This window comes from Apium graveolens, chromosome 4 (assembly GCF_009905375.1).
Source record: "Apium graveolens cultivar Ventura chromosome 4, ASM990537v1, whole genome shotgun sequence".
Classification (NCBI taxonomy): Eukaryota; Viridiplantae; Streptophyta; class Magnoliopsida; order Apiales; family Apiaceae; genus Apium; species Apium graveolens.
In genome coordinates, this window is record NC_133650.1 from 198,327,481 (window position 1) to 198,353,049 (window position 25,569).

Below are 25,569 nucleotides of genomic sequence, written 5' to 3' on the forward strand. Positions count from 1 at the left end.
AGCAAGCGTTTATGCAAACTCGTTCTCGTGCTCGCAAGAGGACTTTAGATACAGCTGAGGAGACAGACGAAGTTCTTGATATTCCGGAGAAGTTAGATTTTGAGGATTCGGATTCAGGAACTGAGCAGAAAGAACCAGTAAATATGGGAGATCGTATTGTTCAAGCTGATCCAGCTCTTATGGATTTTTCTCGGCCTAAAATTGATGACATTCAGTCAAGCATCCTTCATCCGGCTATTCAAGCTAACACCTTTGAAATCAAGCCGGGCACTATTCAGATGGTGCAGAATTCTGTTTCTTTTGGAGGAGCGGCAACTGAAGACCCCAACATGCACATAAGGAATTTTGTCGAGATCTGCAGCACTTTTAAGTATAATGGCGTGACTGATGAGGCTATCAAGTTGAGGCTTTTCCCATTCTCACTGAGGGACAAGGCTAAAGACTGGTTACATTCTGAACCAGCTGGGTCCATCACTACGTGGCAAGATCTTGCGCAAAAGTTTCTGGTGAAGTTTTATCCGATGGCAAAGACTGCTGCTATGAGGAGTGCTCTTACTCAGTTTGTGCAGCAACCTACAGAATCTATGTGCGAGGCTTGGGAACGCTACAAGGAAATGTTGAGAAAATGTCCACATCATGGAATGCCGGATTGGATGGTGATCACTGGTTTCTATAATGGTTTGGGGGCCCAATCTCGGCCCATGCTTGATGCAGCAGCTGGAGGCGCCTTATGGGCTAAAAGCTATACTGGGGCGTATAATCTTATAGAGACGATGGCTGCAAATGAGCATCAAAACCCAACTCAGAGGATGACGTCAGGCAAGGTAGCAGGTATTCTGGAAGTTGATGCAGCCACCGCTATTGCAGCCCAGCTCCAAGCGCTATCAATGAAGGTTGATTCTCTGGCTACGTATGGAGTTAATCAAATAGCTATGGTTTGTGAGCTTTGTGCAGGTTCTCATGCTACGGATCAGTGTTCTCTTATCAACGAATCTGTTCAGTATGTGAATAATTATCAGCGACAACAGCAGCCTGTGCCAGCGACCTATCATCCTAACAACAGAAATCATCCAAATTTCAGCTGGGGGAATAATCAGAATGCTATTCAGCCACCATATCAGCAAGGAGTGAGTAAACAGTTTAACCTACCTGGATTCCAGCAACCGCAACAGTATGCTATAAGGTAATCATATCCTCAACAGGGAAGTGCAGCTGCACCTACTAGTGCTGATTTTGAGGAACTTAAGCTGTTGTGCAAGAGTCAGGCGGTTTCTATCAAGACCTTGGAAAATCAAATCGGTCAATTAGCCAATGCAGTGCTCAATCGTCAACCTGGCACTCTTCCCAGTGACACGGAAGTACCAGGAAGGAAGGAAGCTAAAGAGCAAGTCAAGGCTATTACCTTAAGGTCTGGAAAAGTAGCTGATGCTGAAAAGGCAAAAGAAGTAGAAGCTGAAATTAGAGGTGAAGAATCTAAGCAAAAGGAGAAAGCGGCGGAACCAAGGAAGACTACTGTTGAACACACTCTGCCTGAGGCTAATACAGGGGAGAAACAGCTCTATCCTCCACCACCTTTTCCTAAGAGATTGCAGCAACAAAAGCTGGATAGACAGTTCGGGAAGTTTCTGGAGGTGTTCAAGAAACTTCACATCAATATACCTTTCGCTGAGGCTCTGGAACAAATGCCCAGTTATGCGAAGTTTATGAAGACTATTCTTTCAAGGAAGGTGAAACTGGATGACCTTGAAACCGTTGCTCTCACGGAAGAATGCAGCGCTGTTCTGCAGCAAAAGTTACCACCAAAACTGAAAGATCCAGGAAGCTTCACCATTCCTTGCACCATTGGAAATCTGACTTTTGACAAGTGCCTTTGTGATTTGGGAGCAAGCATTAATCTGATGCCGTTGTCGATCTTTAAAAAGCTAGATCTGCCTGATCCAAAACCCACATACATGTCGCTACAATTGGCTGACCGTTCCATTACTTACCCAAGGGGCATAGTTGAGGATGTGCTCGTCAAGGTGGATAAGCTCTTCTTTCCAGCAGATTTTGTTATTCTGGATTTTGAGGAAGATAAGAAGATTCCCATAATCTTGGGAAGGCCTTTCTTGGCTACTGGCCGTACCTTGATAGATGTGCAAAAAGGGGAACTTACTATGCGGGTTCAAGATCAGGATGTGACCTTCAACGTATTCAAGGCAATGAAATTCCCTACAGAAGATGAGGAGTGCTTAAAATTGGATGTGATTGATTCTGCGGTTAATTCGGAACTCGATCACATGCTAATGTCTGATGCATTGGAAAAGGCCTTAGTGGGGGATTTTGACAGCGATGATGAAGATAGCAACGAGCAATTACAATATCTGAACGCTTCTCCCTGGAAGCGAAAGCTGGACATACCATTTGAATCTCTTGGTACTTCTGACCTTAAGAACGCTGAAGGGAAGCTCAAACCATCAATAGAGGAAGCACCTACTTTGGAGCTCAAGCCATTACCTGAGCACTTGAGGTATGCTTTTTTAGGTGATTCATCTACGTTACCTGTTATTATTTCATCTGACCTTTCAGGTAGTGAGGAAGACAAGCTCTTAAGGATTTTGAGAGAATTCAAATCGGCTATAGGATGGACCATAGAAGACATCAAGGGGATAAGTCCTTCATATTGTATGCATAAAATTCTGCTAGAGGAAGGTAGTAAGCCAACTGTGGAACAGCAACGAAGACTGAATCCCATCATGAAGGAGGTGGTGAAGAAAGAAATTCTGAAATGGCTAGATGCAGGCATCATTTATCCTATTTCTGACAGCTCGTGGGTGAGCCCCGTATAATGTGTACCTAAGAAGGGAGGTATCACTGTGGTCGCAAATGAAAAGAATGAGCTCATCCCTACTCGAACAGTTACAGGATGGAGAGTATGCATGGATTATAGAAAATTGAACAAAGCCACAAGGAAGGATCACTTTCCTCTTCCATTTATTGATTAGATGCTTGACAGATTGGCGGGTCATGAGTATTTTTGTCTTCTGGATGGTTATTCCGGGTATAATCAGATTTGTATTGCACCAGAGGATCAGGAAAAGACTACCTTCACTTGTCCATTTGGCACGTTTGCTTTTCGCAGAGTTTCGTTTGGGTTATGTGGCGCCCCGGCCACCTTTCAGAGATGTATGATGGCTATATTCTCTGACATGATTGGAAATAACGTCGAAGTGTTCATGGATGACTTCTCTGTCTTTGGACACTCATATGATGAATGTTTGAATAATCTGCGCGTCGTACTCAAAAGATGCGTGGAAACTAATTTGGAGCTCAATTGGGAGAAATGTCATTTTATGGTGCGTGAAGGCATTATCCTTGGGCATAAGGTCTCTAGCAAGGGTCTGGAGGTGGACAAGGCCAAGGTGGGAGTCATTGAAAATCTTCCCCCACCTAATTCTGTGAAAGGAATCCGTAGTTTTCTTGGTCATGCGGGTTTTTATCGGCGATTCATCAAGGACTTTTCAAAGATATCTAAGCCGTTGTGCAATTTGCTTGAAAAAGATGTGCCTTTCAAATTTGATGATGAATGTTTGGCAGCATTCGAGACTCTCAAGAAGAGTTTGATCACTGCACCAGTTATTACAGCACCAGATTGGACAGAACCGTTTGAGATGATGTGTGATGCAAGTGATTATGCGGTAGGTGCAGTTCTGGGACAACGCAAGAAAAATCTCTTCCATGTGGTCTACTATGCGAGTAAGACTTTAAATGGTGCCCAATTGAACTACACCACTACTGAGAATGAGCTTTTGGCTATAGTCTTTGGTTTTGAGAAATTTCGATCTTATCTGCTTGGTACGAAAGTAACAGTATTCACTAATCATGTAGCTATTCGCTATCTGGTTTCCAAGAAGGATTCGAAGCCGAGACTCATTCGTTGGGTGCTTTTACTTCAGGAATTTGAGTTAGAGATCAAAGATAGAAAAGGTACTAAGAATCAAGTAGCTGACCATCTCTCTAGGTTGGAGAATCCCGATTCTACTTCACAAGATAGGACGTTAATCAATGAATCTTTTCCGGATGAGCAGTTGTTTGCAATTCAGGAGGAAGAACCATGGTTTACAGATATTGTAAACTATCTCGTCAGCAATATAATGCCTCCTAATTTGACATCCGCTCAAAAGAAGAAGTTTCTGCATGAGGTGAAGTGGTATATGTGGGATGAACCATATTTATTTAGACAGGGAGCTAACCAGATCATCAGGAGATGTATCCCGTTCTGTGAGATGGGGGGGATATTACGAGACTGCCATTCCACGGTTTATGGTGGACACTATGGCGGTGAGAAGACGGCAGCTCGTATTCTGCAAGCAGGGTTTTTCCGGCCTACCTTGTTCAAGGATGCTCATCAGTTTGTTTTAAGGTGTGATCGTTGCCAAAGAGTGGGAAATTTGTCAAGGAAGGATGAGATGCCATTAAATGTGATGCTTGAAGTCGAGATCTTTGATGTGTGGGGAATCGATTTCATGGGGCCTTTTATCTCGTCTTGCAATAATCAGTACATCTTGCTGGCAGTCGATTATGTCTCAAAATGGGTCGAAGTTAAAGCTTTACCGACAAATGATGTAAAGGTAGTGCTAAATTTTCTTCATAAGCAAATTTTCACAAGGTTTGGCACACCTCGGGTAATCATAAGTGATGAAGGATCGCATTTTTGCAACCGTAAGTTCACTTCTATGATGCAGCGTTATAATGTGAATTATCGAGTAGCTACTGCCTATCACCCGCAAACAAATGGTCAAGCGGAAGTGTCTAACAGAGAGATAAAGTGCATTCTAGAGAAGGTTGTTTGTCCGTCAAGGAAGGATTGGTCTTTAAAGCTCGATGAAGCTGTTTGGGCTTACAGAACAGCATACAAAACTCCACTTGGGATGTCACCGTTTCAGTTGGTGTACGGTAAGGGATGTCATCTAACTACGGAGCTTGAGCATAAGGCCTACTGGGCATTGAAGAAGTTGAACCTGGATTTAGATGCAGCTGGTAAGAAAAGAATGCTTCAGCTTAATGAACTTGATGAATTTCGACTTCAAGCGTACGAAAATAACAAAATGTATAAGGAAAAGGTGAAGAGGTGGCACGATAGGAAGCTACATCCAAAGTTATTTGTGCCAGGGCAACAAGTTCTCTTATTCAACTCTCGGCTCCGACTTTTTCCTGGGAAGTTGAAATCAAGGTGGTCTGGACCTTTTATTGTCAAAACTGTGTTTCCACATGGAGCGGTGGAAATTTTTGAGAATGATCCGGACCAAGCATTCAAGGTTAACGGTCAGCGGTTGAAGCACTACTATGGGGACATGGCAAACCGAGAAGTGGTTAGTGCCATTTTGTTGACTACTTGAGAAGGGTACGAAATGTCAAGCTAATGACGAAAAAGAAGCGCTGCGTGGGAGGCAACCCATGAATTGTTGTTACAGGAACCCTTAGAAGTTAATAACCTATCCAAAAACACAAAAAAATCAGAAAACAGGGGCTGAAAAAAAAAATTCCAGTGACCCCCTGAGCGCCCGCTCAGCTTTGCTGGGCGCCCGCGCAGCAAGCTGAGCGCCCGCTCAGCTTTACTGAGCGCCCGCGCAGCAAGCTGAGCGCCCGCTCAGTTTTGCTGAGCGACCGCTCAGGGGTCGAGTACCAGAATTTTTTTTTTACAGTTCAGAAAAAAAAAACACACAAAAACAGTTTTAGCCCATAAACCCACGATTTGTTCCCACTCCCCCATCATGTTACCCCTTAATTTCCAAACCCTAACCTAATCCACACCCTATATATACATACACCTATCCTACATATCTCCCACAAAACTTCCTACACTTAAACCCTCTCACAAACATCAAAAATCAGTTCTTACACAATTTTCTTCACGAATCAATGGCACCCAAGAGAGCACGCACTATTGACAGCAGCAGCACAGTTCCTACTGCTGATTCATCAAGGGGTACCACTGCAAGGCCTCGGTTAACTGACAGAGCCGCGGAGGAGGAGTACACTAGGCTGTTAGGGAAGCCGATTCTGAAGGAGAGGGGGTTTTTACCATCGGGGAGGGATGGTGAGTTGCTGCCCATTATTGCAGAGAAGGGGTGGATAGCTTTTTGTGAGTCATCCGAAGCGGTACCGATGAGCGTTGTTCGCGAGTTCTACGCGAACGTGAAGGCCGAAAAGAATGGGTTTTCTGTGGTCCGAGGGCTGACGATTGATTATCATCCTGCGGCGATTCGCCGTGTGATTGGACAGCGAGAGAGGAAGCCCGAGGAGGAGGACTGGAATGAAAAGACTGCTTAGGATTTTGACTTGGATTTGATTTGTGCGACTCTCTGTCGACCGGGCACAGTTTGGACCTGCAGGACCGGCACTAATGAGTATCGTCACTTTCCGGCAATCGCCATGAACAGGTATGCCCGTGTATGGAATGCATTTATTTGTGCTAATATTTTGCCTTCTTCGCATGCACACGAGGTCACAGTTGAGAGAGCACAGTTGTTGTGGGGAATTCTGAATGAGGAATACTATGTGGACCTTGGTGAGTTTATCTATCAAGGAATTCTGAAGTTTTTGAGGGGAGCGAAGCATATGAACATCCCTTATGCATCTACGGTTACGAAGCTATGCCGAGCAGTGGGAGTGAACTGGTCGGCTCATGAGCAGTTGCAGTTGCCAACAGCTCTGATTGATTCTGGCACTCTGAATGGGATGCAGGAGTGGACCGGTGGTGAGCCTGTGGAGCATGGGCTGGGTTATCGTCTTCCAGGAGGGCGTCCAGCACGAGGTGCTACTATGGCTAGGCCAGGGCGTGATGAGGCTGGTTCTTCGAGAGCTCAGGAGGGTGCTGGGATGGTTGATGCCCAGTATAGGAGGCTTTCACGGCGGTTGGATGCCATGTATGAGACGCAGAGCAGGTTTGCTCAGGAGCTCACCCTTGCGTTAGGGACTGCTTTTCGAGGCCTTGGAGCTGATATCCAGTGGCCAGTTTATGGTGAGGACTCTGCATACCCGCCGCCTGATACTCCACCCACTGAGGGTGATGATGATGATGACTCCGAGTAGGTATACCCTGTGTTCCTTTCTACTACTTTCACTGAGGACAGTGAAGATTTTTAGTTTGGGGGTGGTAGTTAAGGAATATTGTGTGTATGTCATATAGTTGCATATTCATGATAGTTTAGTTCATATAGTTGTATAATTTATGCCATATAGTTTTTTATTTTTTTGTTTGTTATGAATGTCATGTAGCTCATGCATGTACCATGATCCCTTTTGCAATGATTTATCGACTGAATTGTGATATTGATGCGAGTGTAGTGATAGCATTAAAGTGATATAAAGTTGTGTAGGTTGATATGCATGCTAGAAACAATTATAAGTCCACTAAGTCTTAGAGAATGCGTAAGGGCTAGATTGTTGTTATGATTTGGTTATTTTCAAGGTCAATCTGCTTATTATGCTTAGAATTCGATTATAGGTTCTTAGTGATAAAGGCACGAAAAAGAAAAAAATTTGGAGAAAAAATATGGAAATTGTTGCTAGTTGTGGCTAGGCGTCAAATGGCTAGTAGCCGGCTCACATATGGTGCGAGTAGTCTAGGGTTGAGCAAGATGGAGCAAAACGCACTTGCTCAGAAGTAAAAAAAAATAAAAAAAAATTGCATAATTGATCAAGAGTGGGCTCTTTGGTATTCGAGTTATTAAGTTCTTAGGGGACTTTGTGCCTAGTGACCTAAGGCTTTTAGAGTCTGGGATCCGCTAACCTAACGCTCGTTACATGGATACCATTGTATAAGTCTTTTGTGGACCTCACTCATTGCACGATCAAATAAGCATTTGAGTTGTAAATAAAAAGCACGATTCCGTAGTAAGCTCCAGAGTTCTTGTAGTGTTGTATATCACTTTGTGCCTAGAATTTTTTATTCTTTGTATAATCGTAGGATTGCCTTGAGGATAGTCTAGTCATAGTAATTGGTCTAGTTCCGAAGCATATCTGTTAAGCATTTCCACACACCATATTTCTGGCTGTATGTCCGTTTGCATGAGTTTATTGATCTTTAGTTGTCTAACTGCATTCGTTGGGATGTGGCAATTTGGTTGATTAGTTGTAGTAAGGGGGATCGCTGTATTTTCATATAGATTTCATTCATGCATGTTTTTATTTGTTTTTGAGTCTGTGACGCTTGAGGACAAGCATCGATTTAAGTTTGGGGGTGTGATAAGTGGCATTTTATACCACTTAGAGCGTCTTAAAATGGCTTAAATTGGTGTCTTGAAATCAAGTATTTTGTGTATTTGATGCGTTTTTCTAGTGTTTATGCATTTCAGGGTTTTAGTTGCATTTCGGGGGAGGAATCATCAAGAATAAGCCTTGGCATGTGTTCACCATTGTGAGAGGAAAGAAACGGGCAGATTACGGCGAAGAAACGGAGCGAAATCAGAATTTTTCCAGTAGAGGTCTGAGCGCCCGCTCAGCATTGCTGAGCGGCCGCGCAGCAAGCTGAACGCCCGCTCAGCTATGCTGAGCGGCCGCGCAGGGTCGGGAAAAAAACAAATTATTTTAGGACTTCTACTTCTGTTTGGTTTCCACTTCTATGTAATCTGAGTTTTATGGGACTATTATATAAGTAGATTTGAGACGTTTTCACAAGTGTGGATTGAAGAAGATTGGGTTTTTACGCAAGGAGCGAAGGAGATAAGGAAGAAGACCGATTTAGCACACCGTAACGAAGAGGAAGCATATCTTCTTGTGATTCTTGTTTCGTTGTAACGTTGGATGCTAGTTTTCTTGCTTTGAACTTATTTACTCTTGTGACGTACTCTATTTTAATATAATTAGTTTAGTTATTATTTTCTTGTGTTTGTTTATCATGATTTCATATGAACCCATGATGACGATAAGTGCTATTATGGGCTAATCGTGATCATGGGGTTGCAACGAATTTATTATGGAATTTTTTAGTTAATTGTTTAATACTTTAGTGTGTGATGATTGCATGATATCTAGTATTGGTTGTGCGTATTCGTCTTATGTGCATCGCGAACATATAAGATAGGGTGTTAATCTCTTGTGAAGCGACGGTGGATCTTGAGATTTAGAACTTGCCATGCTAGCATAGGTTCATGTACGTTGTGCATGATTAGTGGGTAACTCTAACAGTTTTATTTTCCCTATGTAATCAAAAGGAATAACTTGTGCTTAAATCGTTGTGTTGTCAATTTCTGTAGACATATGGGAACTCAACATAATTGATGACTATTCAACTTCTATCTTAATTGTGGATGCTTGGTAGAATGGTATTAGTATAATGAAAGTTGGCTTTTATCAGTTTCGTGTTATTCGATTAATATCATCACGGTCACATGCTAAAGGTAATAACAATGGCTATAGAAGGAAGTAATAATGAAGTTGTGATCTCATGAGTGTTTTATTATTGATAAATTGAAGTGTTAGTTAAGTGATTAATTAAGTAGTTAATTAGAGTTAATATTTAATCAACAATATTAAGTGTTAGTATCTTAACATTGAGAAGTAATCATATATTGGTGAGTGAGTTTAATTAGACAATAATTTAGTCTGAGTCTCTGAGGGAACGAACTAGAAAGTATTCTATATTACTTGAGAACGCGTATACTTGCGTGAATATTAGTGCGTGTTTTCGCCCTAACAAGACCTCACTCCTTGCACGATCAAATAAGCATACTTGTGTTATTTTGTTATGAATAAAAGCGTGAATCCATGTTAAACTCCGATATAAGAATTGAAGTGTTATAAGCTATTTTGAGTCTAGCTTTTATTCTGTTTATAAACTTGCGATTGTTTTCTAGTGTTCTTGCATTTCAGGCATTAGTCTGAGAATCAGGTGAATTAGTATTGATTTGATGCTAATATGGTGTTAGGATGGTGTTCAAGGAATAAAGCTCGCGAAGACCAGCTCAAATCTGCAAGAAAAAAAAGAAGTCAAAATTTTGGCAGAAGCCCAGCGCGCCCGCGCTGATTAAGCACGCGCCTGCGCCGTGTTGGGATAGCAGAATCCTATTTCTACTTGGCTTTTGAGAGAAAGACTTCTACATTACATGGGGCTTCTATATAAACAACTTTAGGTCATTTTTCATGAGATATCTAGTCAGAAGCATATCAGAGCTAAGGAGAAGACGGCAAGAGACCTATAGCACAATTCAACAAAGGCTACGATCTAGTTTATTCTTGTGAATATTTGTTTTGAGTTATAATCTTGGATGCTCATTTCTTGTTTTGTTGAACCTATACTCTTGTGTTAACTTTGTTTGATTATTCGTTATAAAGACTACGTTTATGATACCATGCTTTCATCGGAACCCACGTTGATGATGAGTCCGATTATGGGCTAATCGTTATCGTGGGGTTCTAGCGGATTTAATATGGATTTCTTTATTTAATTTGTTTGATGCATTAGTGGGTGGTGATTGTATGATAACCTAGTATTGGTTGTGCATATTCGTCTTATGAGCGTCGCGAACTTATAATATAGTGTTTTAATTCTTAATAAAGTGAAATTGAATTTAAGGATTTAGAACTTGCCATGCTAGCATAGGTTCATGTAATTGTTATGCATGATTCGTGGGTAATTTTAACCATCTTACTTTCCCTATGTAATCAAGATAGATAAATTGTGCTTAAACCGCTATATTGTCAAATTCTATAGACATATAGGGTCTCAATATAATTGGTGTCTATTCAGCTTCTATCTCTTTTGTGGATGTCTGGTAGTATGGTATTCGTGCAACGAAAGTTGGCGTTTATCAGTTTCGTGTTATCTGATTAGTGTCATCACCATTACATGCTAAGGTTAAGAACGAAAAGGCTATTGAATGAAGTATTTAATGAATTTAGAATCCCATGTTTATCATATATATTAATTCAATCAATCTTATTCCCTTAGTTATAATTGTTAGTTTAATTCTTAGTTATAATCAACCTCAATTTGTTATCATCTTAGCATTGAATAATAACCATACATTGTTGCTCAAGTGCTTAAATTAATTAGTTAACCAAGTCAGTCTCTGTGGAAAAGAATCTGATTTATATCTTATACTACTTGCGAACGCGTATACTTGCGTGTGTTAAGCGACTAACAACATTATTAAACTCCAAGCTTCTAGAATTCTCTCTGAGGCATGATCAGGATTGATCTTCTTCTTAAGTTTATTTCTTAGTTTGATGGTTGTTCATAGAAAATTCCTCCAGTCTAATCTACTTATCATTTTTACAGACTCAAGAAATAAAATTACAGAACACAGTTAGATTATCATACAACTTATCATTATGGTTATCAAGATGATTTAGTCTTGTTATGTACATGCATGTTGTGACACCCTCAAACTCGGGGTTAGGAATGAGGAACCACAACACTAATAAACTAAATAATATAGCAGCAGAAATAAAATAAACCCCGAAAACTACTAGGATCTAAACATGATAAAGTATGAGACAAGCTTACAACTACCAACCAGAATATTATAATTATAACCCTTATCATAAATAAATTCAAATTATTCGATTTCGGCTTGGACAGATAACCCAAAAGTATCTGAACCATCTATTACAATTCCCACCAACTATCATCGCTTCCTCAAACAGCATCTACCTGATCTGGCATTAGAAATCCAACAGTACGGAAAGGACTGTTAGGAACGCTCTTATGAGCGGTGCGCCTAAGTCTGGCCATCTTCTTGCTTAACTGCCATGGCTAGATCAACACATATAAATGAGCAAAAAGGCTCAGCAAGGAACTATATAAACAAATTCTAAATATCAAGACAGTAGAGGCATTCTTATTTTTAACAAATTAGGTGGCGGTATACTAACAATATCTTGGAAAGGGTTTCAAAAGAGGGTTTCAAGGCTTTCAAGATTCAATCTTTGTATATCAATATTTCTCAATACCAAATAATAGGGTTCTCAGGGATATTCTCACAACTTTTAAAAAGATCAATCCAAGCTTTGAATATTAAATGTCAAAGTAGAATGACAGGGTTTTTGTTTAAGTTTTCTCACAACTTTAAAAAGTTCAATTCAAACTATTCAAATCAAATGCAATGAATAACGCTCGTTGCACAAATCAAAAATCTTTCATATTATTTTAACAATATAGAACCCTTAATTGGAATATCCATATATTAATTATAGTACGGGTGCTCAGCCCGTACTGACCTCCATCCGGTCATTAAGGTACCTATGACATTATTTCAGCCTATAATACTGGACTAGCCCCGCTAGCCTCCTACGTGACTGGACTAGTCCCACTAGCCTCTTACGCCTCTATCCAATCTTTAGGAATTCACTAAAAAACCTTTATATTGGAAAACATAGAAGTTTCAACTAAATTATTTTTAACATTACCAGTAATTGAATTCATTTAGACTCTTTCAAGTCGAAAATCATTTTTAGGTTCAATTCAAGAATTCAAGGGAAATAAGCAATTGCAAATAAAGGGAACGTAAGTTGGGGAAATGAACAATCATCAAGCAAGGTACTAACAAGGCTGTTATCAGGATAGTTTCAAGGAATGGTACGTTAATATGGAACAAGTTTACTATCATAAGAATCTAAGTTAACAGGGTATTGGGTAGGAAAGATTCATTACGTCACTTAGGGTCAAAGGATCACAAGGGTAACAAGAAATAAAGATAGGGTATATGTACTTGAAACAAATGAACTAATAACTGGGTTTATCACAAGGTTCAATAACAATATTAAGAAGATCTTTTACTTTTCCAATGCATAACATCAACATCCCTCTATAATCAAATCATAATAGAAGGCAAAGTTACTTTCCTCACAAAGATTTCCTTTTTAACGGGATTTGAGTTACTGTCACCTAGGACCTCTTTTCCTTTTCTATCCTGAATGCTTCGCTTTCCAAATCTATGATACAAAATGAACCTTAATTAGAAACCTTATCAATTCCCGACATTTCTCAAAACGTCTAAATTTCTACCCCAGTCGTATTATCTTCTTTTCCTACTATACTTACATTACACATAACACATAATAGGTAATCACCTATATACCTTTTATACCCTCAACTATGCATTCACTCTACACATAACAAGTAACCACATAGTCACATAACCCGACATGATTTATCTATATCTGATTTTTATCAAAAGTTATCATTTGTATTCCTTATACATATCTATAATTTCTCTCAAAAATCGAGCATGATGCATTCATAAATACGCTATCCCTTTTCTCAACAACAATCAGCAACAATCAATCACAATCAGTTATAATCTCAATCAATTCCTAGTACTTAACTTTTAACACATTCATTTATACCATTTTTAATCGATCAACCAATTAATCATTATTACTTAAGATTTTCAATTCGACGTATTATAAAGCGTAGCAAGCAACTCGACTTATAATATATCCCATAACAACTTACTAAATCGAAGTACAACACGAATTCAAATCCAGGAACTCCATTCCTTATTCATCTTTAAAGTGGATATACTTTAAATTCTATAACCGATAATTACACTTATCACATACAAATCCACGTTAGCACATAGTTCGATTAATATATCACAAAATACATAACTCGGCCCGAGTTGTTCCAAAATCTGAATTCAAACCCGAATAAAAGCAATAATTTTAATTTTTGAAATTTGAAAATCACATCTTAAACATATTCGATTAATTACACAACAATTCCCTAATTACTCGAACCGAAATTCGTAAACCCGAATTTATAAAATCTAAATTTCACCAATACTTAGACATGCAATTAAATAATTGAACTTTTATAGTTTATTAGGGCTCAGTAACGACACCATAGCCCATCACCGACTCACTGAAGATCACTTCCAGTAGCGGCAAGGTTTCGGGGTTCCCAAATTCGGCCTCCCACCCAAAACCCTACCGATTATCGTAGAATGCGTATAGAGGCCTACCACTATTCAGTATGTAAAGATCATTATAGTATTCTTCGTGGGAACTGTTAGAAGACTTGCTACATCCACGTCCACCATATATGAAAACTCGTTTACCAGTAAGCACAACAGTGTGGCCTTCCCTTGCGACTGGTCCCTCATCTCTTATACATGGGGGACTTCCATTCCTTCGATGTTGCGAAATTTACCCCAAAATTAAAAAAACAAAAAAATAGTATAATATAATAATGATGACTGTGTAACATGTCAACAATTGTTCATTGCTAACTGAAAGAACATAAAATAGCAGACTATTAAGAAGAATCAACAAATACAAATTTGTAACCACAGGGATACTCACAGGTGTAAAATATATGCAAATCCTTAAGAGGGTATGTTCCATCTGCCCCCCCCAAAGATATAATTGTAATCAGCGTACCCTATTCTTAAAATCAAATTACTTTCATTTAAAAACATGTGATAGCAAAAGGTACAAAGCTAAACTATCAATAACTTCAAACGAGCATTATCATAACATAAATATTATATTTTTCTCTCCATATAAACTTCAAATTATGTACAAAACCTCTACTTATAACAAACATCAATAGCAGTAAGTACAAAGAATTAACTTACATTCTTTCAGCATTAGGTCCATACTTAGCAAACTAAACCATTATTTCCCTTCCATCAACAATTTTCCCTGCACAATTAACAAACTCACATCAATCACAAATAACCTCAACACGGACAATAAATACATATAACCACCAAATTAATAAAACATCACAAAAAACTTGCCATCAAGCCTTTCCACAACTTTCTGAGACTCGTCAACATACTTATACCGAACAAACTCAAATCCTAGCGAATCACCAGTCATAAAGTTCAATTTTTTTAAAGGTAATTATGTACAAAAAATCATATTGTACTTTCTGGAAATAGAATACTAGGCAGTAAAGTCCAAAAATGAGCCTATAAGAGGACCTTAAAGCAAATTCTAAAGAAATAGTAAATTCTGAAGATGATTGAGTTAGGGTTCATTACCTTCATTACATCTAGGAAAGCCTCTGCTTGATGTAGTGGCACTCATTCCCTTAAGATAAACAAGGCTGGGTTTATACCAAAAGCATAAATTAGTAACACCAAATGATGCTCCAATTAGGGTTTTGATTTCAAAAAATCCCCAAATTAAAAAATTAGGGTTATGATTTAAACACCCCAATTTCAGACTACTTACATGCTTAAAACTACATGAACTTATCAATTAAAAAATCGCAATAACCAACCAAGAAAAGGCGAGACCAATCGAACTTATCATCATACTAATAAGTGTTGAGAGAGGATATAGAAGTTGAGAGATAGAGGTGAGAGTTGAGAGAGAGAAGAGTAGAGGCGAGAAATTGAGAGAGAGGTGAGTGTCGAGAGAGAAATTTTGGGTTCTTGATGGTGAGAGGCGAGATAGAAATTTAGGGGGAGGCGAGAGAGAGAATCGGGAGAGAGGGGATAGTTTAGAGAGTGATAGTCGAGTGAGAGAGAGAGAGAGAGACATAGAATTTAGGTTTTAGCTTAGTTTTTTTTGTTTTCTATGAGATGTTGGTAGAAAAGGGGGGAAAGAAAGTAAATTTTGGTGATAAGCGGGCAAACAATTAACTAAGGGGGGGAAAATAATAGGGCTGACGCGCATTCAATTTTTTTTAGGTAATCTTAGACGTCGGTTATAAAATAATCGATGTCTTGAAACAACATAGACATCAGATTAACACGGGATGATGTTATTTCCTTTTTTAACATCAGTGTACTCAACAATCGATGTCTAATATGTGATGTCTATTCAACTTTTTCTTGTAGTGATTCCTTATACATATCTATAATTTCTCTCAAAAATCGGGAATGACGCATTCATAAATACGATATCCCTTTTCTCAACAACAACCAACAACAATCAATCATAATCAATTATAATCTCAATAAATTCCTAGTACTTAACTTTTAACACAATTAGTTATACCATTATCAATCGATCAACCAATTACTCACTATCACTTAAGATTTTAATTCGACATATTATAAAACGTAGCATGCAACTCGACTTATAATATATCACATAACAACTTACTAAATCGAATTATAACACGTATTCAAATCCAGGAACTCCATTCTTTATTCATCTTTAAACTGAATATACTTTAAATTCTATAACCGAGAATTACACATATCACATGTAAATTCACGTTAGCACATAGTTATATTCATATATCACAAAATACATAACTCGACCCGAGTTGTTCCAAAATCCTAATTTAAAACCGAATAAAAGCAATAATTTTAATTCTTAAAATTTAAAAATCACATCTTAAACATATTCGATTAATTACATTATAATTCCCTAATTACTCGAACCGAAATTCATAAACCGGAACTCATAAAATCAAAATTTCACCAATACTTAGACATGCAATTAAATAATTGAACTTTCATAGTTTGTTAAGGCTCAGTAACGACATCATAGCCCACCACCGGCTCACCGAAGATCACTACCAGTGGCGGAAAGGTTTCGGGGCTTCCAAATTCGGCGTCCCAACCTAAACCCTAACGATTATCTCAAGAATTCAATTAGCAAACCAACATGCAAGCTTTAACTGAATTCATCACTCAAAAACCGAAAAAAAAATTTACTCCCACCCAGTTGATACACACACCTATATATACATTCATCTACATATTCATGGATAGGAAGCAAAAAGAAGCATGAATCCGGTTTCAGATTAAAATTTAGCCAAGAATCAGAGAAGCCGAGAGAGAGAGAGAGAGAGAGAGAGAGAGAGAGAGAGAGAGAGAGAGAGAGAGAGAGAGAGAGAGAGAGAGAGAGAGAGAGAGAGAGAGAGAGAGAGAGAGAGAGAGAGAGAGAGAGAGAGATAAAAAGCACGGGGAAAAAGAAATGGGGAGGGGGAGGAGATATAAGGTGGAGTTTGGCATTGTTAAAATGGTAATTAGAAAATAAAATCTGATTTTACTTTCCCTTTTATACCAAAATCAATAAACTCTATTTAATATTATTAAAATAACTTTATAAAATATTAAAATACCACGAATTATATTTTTAATGTGAAGAATATGAATTAGATCTCTCCCCATATTTTTAAAATAATTTTTGAGCAAACAGACTAATTTCTATGAATTTTACAAATAAATTGCCAATAATAGAAATTAACTCCGGAAAATCATTTTAAAATATCAGAACATCAATATAAATCCATCTATCATTTTTAGAAAGTCTCTAGGACCATTACAGAGATAATAAAACAAATTTCACACTTTGATCATATTCAGATAATTTTATAAAAATATATAAGGACCAAATAATCCTTATTTTAAGAAAATAAAATCTTTTAAAAATCTTTAAAACTCCTGAATCAAAATCGTAAATATCAAAAAACATATATACACATAATATTATTCGCCAAAATTCGTATTTATACCCCCTAACATGTAATTCCCTTTTAATTATTGATTACGTGTACAACAATTACCCGGTAATTCAAATAATAATATAACTTTCACAGTTACGAATCCACATAACATAAACACAGAGGATTCGATATATTTCGTATCTTAACATAACCCACATATTATCTCATTCTTAATCCTTTTTATTAAATCCATCTTTTGTATAACGGGTTCCTTTCTACCTGACGGCCCGACAAAACATAGCTTATGCCTTTTACTAACTCATCAAACTGGAACAAGACATTTTACGTTCTCTTTGACTATTTCACAAAAATTATAGATAATCCACATATTTATATAACTTTATATTCTATACTCATAAATCCACATAATCCACAAATAGATCACAAAACTATATTTTATTCATATAATTACATTGCGAAAATCCCAGTCATTACAATCTACCCCCTTAAAAGATTTTGTCCTCATAATCTAGCCTAAGCAAATAAATGGGGATATTTCTTATGCATTTCACTTTCTAATTCCCCAGTTGATTCCTAGATCTTAGGATTTCTCCACAAAACTGAAACTAATAGTACAATCTTATTTCCAAGCATTTTCTCTTTACGATCTAGATTTTGAACTGGTCGTTCCACATAAGATAAATCTTGCTGAATTTCCACGGGTTCCAACTTGATTACGTGATTGGAATCTGCATTATACTTATTTAAAAGAGATATGTGGAACACGTTATGGAGATGGATTATACGTGTAACGCTAACTCGTACGTCACTTTTCCTACTTGCATTAATACATCGAATGGTCCAATATATTTGGGACTCAGCTTTCCTTTCTTTCCAAATCTGGATAAGCCTTTTCATGGAGATATCTTTATCAACATTTTATCTCCGGGTTCAAACTCCATATCTTTTCGATTCTGATCTGCATACTTCCTTTGTCGATATTGAGCATCCGTCAACCTTTTACGAATTAATTCCATTTTTATACTAATTCTGGACCCAACAGTTCGCGTTCACCAACCACATCCCAATACGTAGGAGATCTACATTTTCTTCCATACAACGCTTCAAAAGGCGGGATGCCACTACTTGCATGGTAATTGTTATTATATGAAAATTCTATCAATGGAAAGTGGTCATTCCATTTTCCTTTGAAATCCAATGCCCAGGTTCTCAACATATCCTCGATCGTTTGAATAGTCATTTTTCTCTGTCCGTCTATTTTTGGATGATACGCTGTACTCATTTTCAACTTTGTACCCAAATGATCATGAAATTGTCGCCAAAATCTTGAGTTAAATCTTGGATCTCTATCAGACATGATAGATACTGGTACACCATGACGCATTACAATTTCGTCCAGATACAACTTGACTAACTTTTCCAATGAGAATCTTTCGTTGATTGATAAGAAATGTGCGGACTTTGTCAGTCGATCAATGATCACTCAAATTGCATCATGATTAGCCTTTGTCACCGGTAACCCTACCATAAAATCCATCAGAATATGTTCACACTTTCATTCAGGTATGTCCAGTGGATGAAGCAATCAACATGGTCATTGGTGTTCTTCCTTTACTCTCTGAGAAGTATAGCACTTACTTATCCATTATGCAATTTTCTTTTTCATGTTTGGCCACCAATAGTTCTCTTTCAAGTCTTTGTACATTTTCGTACTTCCAAGATGGATCTAAAACCTCGAATTGCGCTTCGTGTAGGATCTCGTGATTTAACTCCGCAACGTTAGGAATCCAAATATACGAACAAACTCTGTATATTCTTTTATCTTCCTTTCGAGCCTTAATCTCTTCTCCAGAAAGTTTATCCTTCTCATGATCCATCATTTATTCTTGACAACGTTGAATCTTTTCCAGAATCTCTGGCTAAAATGCGATTGTGTAAATAACTTCATTTGCTAACTCCGGAATTTCTATCTCTATTTCCTACTTCTCAAATTCTTTGATCAACTCTATGGATAAAGTTACCATATTTAACTTTTTTTTGTGACTTAACGCATCTTCCACAACATTCGCCTTTCCAGGATGATAACTTATCGTGTAGTCGTAGTCCTTGACCAATTCCAACCATCTCCTTTATCTCATATTCAATTCTTTATATGTGAAGATGTAATTCAAGCTCTTGTGGTTCGTATGAATTTCACACTTTTCTCCGTACAGATACTGTCTCTAAATCTTAAGGGCAAACATAATCGCTGCCAATTCTAAATTATGCGTAGGGTATTTCTGCTCATGAGGCTTTAAGTGATGGGAAGCATATGTTATCACCTTACCATGCTGCATCAATTCGCAACCTAATCCTTTATACAAAGCATCGCTGTAAATTATAAACTCGCCCTTCTTATCGGGTAGAACCATTACCGGTGCACAGAATAACCTTTTCTTTAACTTCTGGAAACTTTTTTCACACTTATCCGTCCATATAAACTTCTCATTTTTCCTTGTCAATTTAGTTAATGGAATTGTTATTTTAGAAAAATCTTGTACAAACCATCGATAATATCCAGTCAATCCCAAAAACCTTCTTACTTTCGTTAGAGTCTTTGGTTTTTCCTGGTTCATGACAGCTTCGATCTTTGCAGGATCTACTTTCATGCCTTCACTGTTAATTACATGTCCGAGAAACTGAACTTCCTTTAACCAAAACTCACATTTTAAAAATTTCACGTATAATTTTTCTTTTCTCAAGATTTCCGAAGCAATCTTCAAATGTTCCATATGTACCGCTTCCGACTTGGAGTAAATAAGAATATCGTCGATGTATACTATCATGAACTTGTCCAAGTATTTCTTAAACACTCGATTCATAAGATCCATAAAAGCAGATGGCACATTCGTCAATCCAAACGCCATTAGCAAGAATTCATAATGCCCATATCTCATTCGAAACTCCGTTTTGGGCATATCTTCTACCTTAATCTTCAATTGATGATATTCCGATCTTAAATTGATCTTCGAGTAACAAGTCTCCTTTCAGCTAATAAAAAAGATCGTCGATTCGTGGTAGAGGGTATTTATTCTTGATAGTCAGCTTATTGAGTTCGTGATAATCGATACACAATCTCATACTTCCATCTTTCTTCTTCATAAACACAACTAGTTCACCCCACGGGGATACATCGGGTTGAATAATTTCTTTATTTAACAACTCTTGCAGTTACGTCGCTAGTTCCTTCATCTCAACGGGCGCCATCCGATAGGGAGCCTTTGAAACTGGTTCCGCCCCGGGAGCCAAATCAATCTTGAATTCGATTTCTCGATCCGTAGGTAGTCCAAATAATTCATCAGGAAATACATCCGGAAATTCTTGAACCATAAGAATGTCTTCAATCTTAAGGGGTTCTTTCTCAACATCCTTTACATGAGTCAAATAAGCTTCGCATCCATGTCACAATATACTCATTGTCTGTATTGTCGTTAAAAATTTCCTGTCTTGCTTCTTCCCTTTAAATATCACCTCAGTACAATCACTGGACCTGAATTTTAATTTATTTTTTTTGCTTCTATATTTGATCTGTGCATCGTGGTTCGCTAACCAATCCATTTCAAGTATGACGTCGAATTCACCTAACTTAAACTATATTAAGTCAGCTAGAAAAGTGCCGACCTTCTATAACTCTTTCCTGATTTGCTACTTCGATAATCAAACTATATTCTAAAGGGTACCCAACACACTTTAATCTATCAACAACATTTTTAGATATAAAAGATCTAGTAGCTCCAGAATCCATTAACAATTTAACTTCTACTGAATTTATAGCAAGCACACTTGCTACCAAAATTGCATCTTACACTGTGTCTTTCATTGACATATTGAATGTTTGTGCCCTTGGCTGAACTAATTGTGCTGGTGGAGGCGATGGTCCAGCAATCCTAAGAACATTGGCTTTCTGAATAGATTCCTTACAATTCCTTGCCATATGGACAACTTTTCCGCACTTAAAATAAGTTATCTCTGGTTTCCCCGCAACACTCGTGCATTCTGATGAGTAATGACCTTTATGGTTGCACTTAAAACAAGTCACATTGAGCTTCTTACACTTTCCAGGATGTCTCTTTCCACAGACCTTGCATTCCGAGATTGAAGGCCTATTATCCCTCGTCGATTGCCCAGCTTTTTGAAAGCTCTTCTTTTGATTCCCATTCACAGGCTTAAACTTCTGGAATTTCAGACTAGCATTGCTCATATTCTTCCTAAACTTTCCCCTAAACTTAGAGCTTCCTTGATCCTGATCTATATCCTCAAAATTCCTTTTCTTACCTCATTTTCTCCTTTAGTTGCTTCTTTTTCTCCTTTCACAATAATTTTTTTCTGTACCAAAGTCGCATACATTCTTATCTCAAAAAGAGCCATTTGACTCTAAATCCACGACTTAAGTCCATGTTGAAATATTTTAGCTTTCCTAGCTTCTGTATTCACGTATTTTTGGCACAAATATCTCTAACTCTAAAAACTTCACCTCATATTCCGCCACATTCATATTCTCCTGGTTCAAATCCATAAATCTCATCTCCAATTGATCTTGCATATAACTCGGTAAATACTTCTCCAGAAATAATTCTGAAACTTCTGCCAAGAGATAGCTTCCTCTTTCTGTAGCACTTTGGTAGATTCCCACCATTAGCTAGCCTCATCCTTCAGGTAGTAACTCGCATATTTCGTCTTCTTCTCATTCTTAACCTCAACTAGTTCAAAAGCTTTCTTCATTTCTCTTAACCAGGACTATGCTTTAATCAGATCGGGCCATCCTACAAACTCTGGGGGGTGAATAGATTGGAAGTGTTTGAAGTTTCTGATTCTCGAGGTCGGAAGTTGTTGTAAGAGTTGAAGAAGTCGATTCATCACAGGGGTGTCTTGGTTTTGTTTTTGGTCTTGAGTTTGCGTTTCTTTTTCATGGTGATTTGGTGAAGTGGCCACATTTATAAACCCGATGAGCAATTATTTAGCAATACGATAACTTGGCATGTATATCAACAATCATTCTTTAAGAATAGTGGGTTATAACTTTTTCTTAAGTTTTACCTATTTGCACATGCAATCCTATTACTACATAATTCACTCACCGGTTAGGGTTCTCACATGACAGGAGATCGGTTATCACAAAAGTGTTAAACAGAATGCTAGGTAAACATGTTATACAAATATTTTATGAATTTCAAGGGACTACAATAAGGAAACAAAGGTACATAGATAAAGAGTTCAGTACAACAAGTTCTAGAATCACAGTACAATAACAGAGCAGGGTTAATCAGAGGAAAAACTGGAAAATATCTCATATCTCCCCTAACTTCAACCTAAATACTACTAATACATCTAACACTAAAATAGATCACAATACAACATAAGGGAAACCCGGCATCTGACCAAGCATCCCAAGCCTACCAGCGCTGAGAAAATAACAACAATATCATAATACGGGCTCTACCGGATGTCCCGTCCGAACTCACAACCAAAACTAAATATATGGCGATCAAGAACCTCCTTCAACACTATCAGCATCCATCACAATAGCTTATGAAATCTGCGGACCTCGGCATCAGCATCACTGCAAGAAGGACCATCAACAGTTTTTATTAATTGATAAAAACTTATTACAAATGTACTCTCTCGAAAGGATGAACAAATATCCTTGAGAGCTGCTAGGTTATGCGAAAGATATAACAATGTCACAATGCTTATAGCATGAACTTAATCTGTGCTTTATATGGAGCACAACTATATAATGTATAAGGAATCTTATTCTATCAACAATAAGGAAACCTATACAATGCTTCTGAGATAAAGTCCTTCACCGCCTTCAGTTCCTGTTTCATTTTCCTTATACAAGATCAACTGATGTGACAAATACTGATTACATCATCCGTTGACATCATCATCCATTGATATTATTATTCTTCGATATCATCATCCGTTGACATCATCATCATCCATTGATACATAAGTTCCGATGTGATCTTCTGATAGCACTACTAGAAAAAGTAGAATAGACATCACCTCTTAGACATCCGTTGCTTTTTTGACCGATGTAAAAGGTGTTTTTTACATCGGTTTTTGACAACTGATGTCTTTTGTTGTTATAAACATCAGTTTTTTAGCCCAACCGATGTTATATGTCTGTTTTAAAAAAAATTAATCAACGCGCCTTCCCCATTTCCCCCTTAACCAAATTATTCATTCCCTCCAAGTGTTTCCCCCCTTGTTTTTTGACTTAGTAAAATTTTCCCCCTTTTTTCACCCACATCTTCCCCCTCTTTTTATTAAAAAAATAAAAATTAAAATCAAAAACAAACAAAAACAAAAACAGAGAACGTATTCATCATTTCATCATTTCATCACTCTCTCATCTCTCATTTTATCCCCCTCTAAGCTCTCATTTCACCTTCCTGTGTAGATTTCACCTTGCTTCTCTCATCAAGGTTGCTCTCATTTCCCTCATTGCTCTCGTAGATTTGGGGGTTTCATTGCATTAAGTCGAAATCGGAGTTGAAGTTCAACTCGGAGTTTAAGGTTGGAGTTCAAGTCGGAGATTGAAGCTAAGATGGAGGTTAAAGCTTGAATTTTTTTAATTTTTAATTAGTTTAAGCTTGAACTATCTGCATCTACTTGTTTGAGTTGCTTGTTACATATTCTATAGTATGGAAATTAGTTGTTTGTCATATATCAAACCCTAATTTGCTTATGCTTGTGTCTTTATTTATTTTATTTTGTTTAAATGATAGGATTTTTGTTGCTCTTTTCTCTATTTTCTCTAGGAAATGCCTGCTATTTTCAGTTAAATAATGTAAACATTATTTTATAGTAAGGGGATGATAGACAAAATTCGCATTTTGTTCTGTATATGTTGTTACAGTATATATTTTACATATAAAAAGACAGGAAGATGGTTCTGTGTAGAATTTATATTATAATGGAAACATCTTTCATCTATTGATAGTATAATGTAAACATTAAAATGCATGCCCTGTCTTGTACTACCAAATTGATACAAGCAGATTACTGAAAAGGATAATGGCATTACCTTTTCAGTAATAAAAATCAACTTTGATTTTTGATTTCATACTTGGAATAAAATTTTTTATAAAAGAACACTTCACTAACACACACATATGGTGCTTATAAAGAAAATAATTACCTGGTAGAGAAGAAGGGTCACCTAGGAGGAGTTAGAAAAGCAGAAGTGGTTGGTTTAGGAATGTAATCTTTGAGCAAGTACTTAATAAACCCACTAAAAATTCTGATTCTTGTTTCAGAAATGATAGTTAGCATGTGAATAGAGTTTTCTTGGCCTATGGAAGCTAATTCTTTATGAGCATCGGCGTCGGGTGGTGGTTGATTCTGCTCATTACAAATTATATTAATTTGCTATGTTTATTGTCTAGTGTCGTGGTCAGCTTTGTTCTGTGTTTTGTTTCATCATTTTAATCAATCAGTGTCATGTTCTGCTTTGCTGGTAATTATACATAGTAATACATATATATTACTAATTGTACGTTGCTTTTTTTTGAAATATTTGATATGAAAATTAGGTGGAAAATAGGTTATCCTACGAATATGGAGAAAGATTGGATTTCAAAAAAGAGGGATTCGTTGGAATATGAAGTCGGGGTTGAAAAGTTTTTGATTTATGACGAAGAAAATTGTAAAAATAATAAAAAAATACCTTGCCCCTGCTGTAAATGTGTTAATTCCAAGAAATTTCTGGTCAAAGTAATAAGGGGTCATCTCTACGAGAATGGTTTTAGTCTTGGGTATATTGATTGGATTTGGCACAGATCCAAGACTGGTAGGTCGTCTGTTGGTAGCACAGTGCCTCCTCATGAAGAGGAGCGGAATGTAGATGCATTTAAATCAGCCTTTGAAGCTACATCAGAAGCGGCTGCTACATCGGAAGTGGCGGCTGCTGGTGCTTCACAAGTTGCTATGGTTTGTGAAGCAGCATATCGTAATCCGGGGGGTAAATCAGGGGGCGATGACTACGATAAAGACTCGCATGATTTTAAGAGGTTTGTGGCTGATGCTCAACAACCTTTATTTGAGGGCAGCGACTACACAAAATTAGATTCGGTGTTAAAATTACATAACTGGAAAGCGAGATTCGGTGTGAGTGATAGCGCATTTAGCGATCTTCTCTCTACAGTTGGCTCATTCCTACC

The 25,569-nt window shown here is 37.6% G+C and overlaps 1 non-coding gene across 1 annotated transcript; it reads right to left on the minus strand.

Annotated features, from left to right (window-relative positions):
• Positions 1-536: 536 nt before the first annotated feature.
• On the minus strand, positions 537-643 carry LOC141722249 (small nucleolar RNA R71). Its single transcript, XR_012575269.1, has one exon. It is a non-coding gene; the product is annotated as a small nucleolar RNA R71 (small nucleolar RNA).
• Positions 644-25,569: the final 24,926 nt, after the last annotated feature.